The sequence below is a fragment of the Zonotrichia leucophrys genome, chromosome 1A (genome assembly GCF_028769735.1).
Source record: "Zonotrichia leucophrys gambelii isolate GWCS_2022_RI chromosome 1A, RI_Zleu_2.0, whole genome shotgun sequence".
Classification (NCBI taxonomy): Eukaryota; Metazoa; Chordata; class Aves; order Passeriformes; family Passerellidae; genus Zonotrichia; species Zonotrichia leucophrys.
In genome coordinates, this window is record NC_088170.1 from 28,545,138 (window position 1) to 28,551,137 (window position 6,000).

Sequence of the window (6,000 nt, forward strand, 5' to 3'; positions counted from 1 at the left end):
TCGGCGTTAATTCCCTCACGCCCACTCCTAAGGAAAAGAAAAAAGAAAATAAAAAGGGGACGCCAGGGCGTGACCTGGATGTTCCGCGGCGCTGCCTCCAGCCCGTACAGTTCCCCTGCCCACGGCCGTGCGGCCCCCGGGCGGCTCGGAGGGGCCGGAGGGGCTGCAGCATCCGAGCCCCCCGGGAGCCGCCGCCGCCTCCGGGCTCCCCGCGCCTCCCCGCGCAGCCCGCAGCGCCCGCACGGGGCGGGAAAACAGGGATGGGGAGGTGGGACAGGGGCGAGTGTCCGGGGAACCGGGCGTTGTGAATGAATGAACGAGTACCAGCCGCCGTTTTCAGAGCCGGCTTGAGGATGCTTGTTCAGCCCGGTTTGAGGATGTGCAGGTATCAACTGCTCAAACTTTGTTCTTGCAAAAAATATTTCAGTATTTGCATTTCTTCTGCACAGAAGAAAAATTTCATCCATGAAGGATCGACTGTGTTGCTTCAAAAGCCCAAAGTCTCTTCATGTGTTGTGGGAATGTGCTGGAGAGAGGAGGGAGCCACAGCCAGCACCATGCTGAGACTCGGGGATGCTTGCTGCTGAACTGGCTTCACAGGAGGTGTGACACTATATTGAAATAGGAAATATGAACGGAAATATACATGCACAGAGGATGCACTGTAAGGAAAATAGCTGAGAAGAGTTGTCAACATGGACATTTCAAATTCAAGTGCAAAGAAATTACTGATGTCATGCCCAGAGTGTGTTGCCAGAGCTTTCAGTGCAATGCATAGGTGAAAAGAGAAAAATATAAGATAGCTCTTTCTCTCATCTGTGCCACTATTCCATGTGGCTTTTTGTCGTTTTACTTGGTCATTTCAGATCATTATCTTGACTTAATTATCAGCATACAAACCATTAGAGCAGTTGCCTGATAATCCCACTGTAGCTGAGGGCAAGAGCTGTCATCTCTGAGATTCTTTTACTGCATGACTATCACAAATCTCAGCTTTGAGTTAGGCAAGTAAGGAGAAAGTAAGAGACTCAAAAGCCAATCGTTGAGAGCAGTCATTCTCAGGAGATACCACCCAGACTGGCTGGCATGAACTGACTCAAAGGACATATCTAAGGGAGTTTTTTATGTTATTTGTTTAAGGATTTTCTTCCCCTTTCTTTGAAATTAAAGATTAGGGTTTCCAGCTTCAAACTCTCTAGAACTCACCATTTGTGGAAACACAGGGCACTGGGAATATTTCTGTCTGCTCTGAGGTGCCCTGACCCCCAGGGGAGCACTGACTTTGACCCTCATTCATGGAGTAAGTTTCCTAGACTTCAAGGTAGACTAGAATCCACAAAAGTGTGAAATAGATTATAGAGAGTAGTGTAGGTGTGTCAAGATGGAGGGCACAGGGTGTCGTCCTGGGTTTCTTCTTCATGCTTCTTCTTCCTTCTTCTTCATGGGTTTGGGTGGCATTTTGTAATTGGGCAGAAAAGTCCACATTGCAGGCTCTGTGGGATCAGTTATTGGGTTAAAACGGAAAATAATCTGTGTGTCAGTTCTTAATTGGATAGTGTAGCCTTGAAAGACCTTGTAACAGAAAATTGTTGGCCATTTTGTGCCTTGTAATGAAAAGCTGCCGAACTCATGGTTGTGAGACTGTTTTACTGATAAGAAATAATAAACACCTGAGTCTGAACATGAACTACTATCTCAAGTGCCTTCAATCCAGATCCAGAGAAACCAATAATCACTGTTACTTTTTATAACACATCTGTATGCATGGTAGTATCACTCTTTTCTAAACATTGATAAAGATGGATGTTACTGATGACATCCTGCTTTTTTCCCCTTTTCCTGCATGAAGGGTTTGCCAGACATGTGAGAGATCAGTCCATGTTCACCAAAGGTGACTGTTTTCAGTACTCACCTTGGAAAATATTCCAGTCCCTGTTCCATGTACTGGAGGGGGCAATTATTTGCAAGCTGTATAGCAGACAGACCTCCTTCACAGCCATTTGATTTACAAATACGTGTAGAATAGTTTTGGAAGTCTATTGGCCCCTCAGCTCCTCATGCCCATCCTCCCTACTGACTTTCAATCATTAAAGCAAAAACCCAGCACAGAAAGATTATGATTGCTATTCAAGGCATTGGCATTGCTACCTGTACTAGTTGACCTGCTGCCCTTATCTCCTCCGTTGCAGATTCACAGATGAGTAAGTGGCTGCAGTGCCGTGTGTCACAGTGCTGAGGTTACTGCAGAGTGCAGGAGCTGCCAATTACCACCTGTGCTATGTGGCACCAATTTAAGCAGGAGCCTCCTTCTCTTCAAGCATGTAGGGGTTTGAGGTCAATAAGACGGAAGAAGAAGGGAAAACTAAAGAATAGGAAGTTAAGAACTGTGAAAAAGCCACAAAAACTAGGATGGAGAAAGATGTTTGGGCTTGGTAATAATAAAGGAATTCTCCATAAGGGGCATCTTTTGGCAAAACCGAAGGGGACAGTTTTGATCTAGAGCATATGAGCATAATAATATATTCCGTGGAAACTTTAGTAGTGAAAGGTATTTAGTTTACTATTTAATTATGAGCTTAAAACCCCCTTGAATGGAATTTGACCATTAGATCTCCAAAACATAGTTTTGCTTACCTAAGCTTCAAGCATTTTATTAATTCTATTACCTATTGTCTATATCTATTCTATTATATTAATTCTAATCATTCAATTAATTACCCCAGAAGTATGAAAAGCCTGTTGCTCTGGGAGGTTCTGTATTTGTGTATATATGTACTGGCATCAGGTGTTTGAGTAACTGGGACTTACAGCTGATAAAGTAAGTGGGTGAACACGGATAGGAAAAGTACTGTGAGACTGTATTCTTTGCTACCTTAGGAAGTCCTCCTTACCATTTGCCAGGCTACTTTTTAAAAAATATATAATCTTATGTCAGAAAGACACATCTGAAAGCTGTCTTCCTTCCCTCTGTCAGTGTTGCCATGGGGCTTTCTCGTTTGCTGTTTCCAACAAAGTGGAGAATAACGAAACACTTTGCTATGAACAGGGTAAAAGAGGACACCACCATGCTCTCCCTGTATGATCAACTGATCGTACAGGGAGATGAAAACCAACTTAGAAAAGATTTGCTGTTACTTTGAAAACACAGTGCAAACTGAGGAGCAAGTAATGGTGGCAAACTTATGCGATTCAAATCAACAGTAAGTGGAAAGGGATTCCTGAATCATACCTGAATAAGCTAATGATGCACCATTTCAATTTTAAAGTCTTTTAATAGGTACTACAGCCTGTTGAAGGCCTGAATAGCATTTCTAGATTTAAATGGAGAAAGGAAGATATGTCTTAGAAATGTTGTATAGGAAGAAAACAAAAACCAAACCAAAAAAACACAGCAATGTTTAGAGCTAGTTTTCCCTTGATAAAGAAGCCATTAAAGACTAAGAGAGAAGCACAAAAATAAAGTTCGGGAGATTTTGGCTAAGACTGGGAAAAATGTAATATTGTGTAAAGGAATTACATTCCAATGTGATTTGTGTTGGAATTCCAGTTGTACTTTACAATTATGTTCATGCTTATTTCCCAGAGGTCCTCTGCATATTATCATGGCTTTAAAGGTTCCTCTGTACTTCCTCTCTTTAAATTGCTTACCTACTTCAGGTGTGAACTTGATTGTTGCATTTTACTAGAAGACTGTCATAAACCCTGTTTTCTCTCTGTGTCTCTGTGTCTCTCTGTCACTCACGCACACACACACACACACACAATTCATATGTAGTTTCAAAAATCCACATGGCAACATTAAAAGTCTCATTGCAGACATTTGATGGTGAGGGAGAAAGTTCAAAGGAGGAATATACCATTACCTTAGATGTGATTTGTTCAAAGCCAATTAAAGGTCAGTAAAATACAAGTATGAGAGTTTTATAGCATAGTTAGCATCTTTTGGTACAGATGAAAGTCCTTAGTTGGGAAAGGACAGTTTTTATTTCTGTCTCAGTCTGATCTGCAGGGCAGGCTCTGGTTTGCAGCTACAGGATGGCTGATTGGGCCATGGGAATTTTTTGGTCTTATTGCTCTCCTTTAGTGTGATTTTTCTGGTGACATGATTTAAGGGCTGCTTGAGTTTCCCAGGTACTCGCATACTGATGTAGCTGAGAACCTGAAACTGAAGGGGAAAGGTTTTTTTTGTGATCAAAGAGTGGGTTCAAGAACAATAATTTTGGGTTTTTTCCACTCTGTCCGAAGTTGGTCAGCCAAAGTCATTTCACTTGGTCAGCCACTTTCATTTCACTTGCAATGAAAGTGGCATAAGATATGAGTCAACATTTTTATTCAGTCCACTATTGAAATACTTACGCTGTAATAGAAAATTTTACTTTACCTAATTACCATAAAAATTGCAACTTGTCAGTTTCAATTGAAAAAAATTGAGACTCTTATTCAGCTGTATTGAGAGTAGCAAGCAGTGCTATCAGATTCTCAGAATGCAATTTATTTATTATTTTAATTTTCTTCAACATATAAGTGCAAGCAAAAGAGTGCAGGAAGGCATGAAACTGCTTATGTTTCTGGCATAATTTTTGTCTAACTTCATGTTTTTTACAAGTGCCCTAGATTAGGCTTTGGCAATGGTATGGAACAGATCTGAATGGGTAACAGTGATGTCTTTAAAGGCTGCTAAAATGAAGATGTGAAAGAGAAATTTGTGTTATGTGCACACTGTTCAGCTATGTATCTTCCTTTTAATCCATGAAAATATAAAACATGCAGACTATCAAAACAGCAAGTCTATGTAATCAATAAACAGTGCATCATGGTGTTAAAAATATTTTAAGCATTTTCAAGTTTGTGATCATAATGCCTTTGTTAAAGGTCATTTAATTCGTAATCCACTTCATTACATAGTGTGAGTTAAGGGAGGAACTAATTCCAAAGCAAAGCTCAGGGACCACAAAGTAGATGTTGATCAGAGGAATCAGCAAAGAATAACATGAAACATAACTGCTGCTGCTGCAAGGTCTTGTCATGAAGAAACAATGCAATCTATAACACCGTTGGTAGTAAAGCAGCCATCACAGCCATCATCACAACAAACTGACACCACTGTCTGTTCACCCCTCCATTCTTGCTCCATCACAAATGAAAAAGTTTAGAAGGTAGAGACCAATAACCTCCCCATCTTAAAAAGTCAAGATGTTGAGGCATTGCACAGGTGTGTGAGGTCATGCCTGCCTCCTTCACATGTAAATAAATAAAGCTTGCTGGCACTAAACCCAGATAAAGCCTTATTCAAATCAGAATTTCCACACTGGGTTACCAGGTAACTCTTTCTCAGGGAGATAGTTTGAGCTAGCTAGATTTCATCATCTTTCAGCTCTGCTGCTAAAGTCCATCTGGATGAAAATCCTTCAATGACCAGGGAACTGCATTACTGCATTGTGGTGCAATATTGCTCCTCAGCCAGACAGGTTAGCCAGAGAAAGCCAAAATGCACACTCCGCTTCTTATTCCAGATTTTGTGCACAGACAGAGAAAATTTTAAAACAAGTCCTGATTCTCAATGTTTTCAAATATTCCATGTCTGTAGTTTGAATTAATTAAAGTTTAGAAGTTGACAGTTATGTTCTTTTATTATAAAAGAATGCTTCATTATAGAAAAAAATCTCATCTGCTCAGCAAAAATAATAAAATGAAGGACTCTCATAGGATTTTCTTAGCTTCTGGGCTGAATGCAGCAGTGTATAAAGATGCCAAAACAAAGACACACAAGAAAACATGCTGAAGTAAGACAATTCATTGTACAGCACCTGCCTGGGACCAGATAAAGTAAAAAATGCACAAGAGATGCTAGTTAAAACAAACCTTAGTGGAAATGCTTTGTGAATTACTTGAAAGTAATATCAATACTATTAGAGAGAATAGGATATAAGGAACCATAGGTTAAATACATTATCTGGAAAGTTAAACAAATTTTCATTAAAAAATTATCTTTTTATCTTT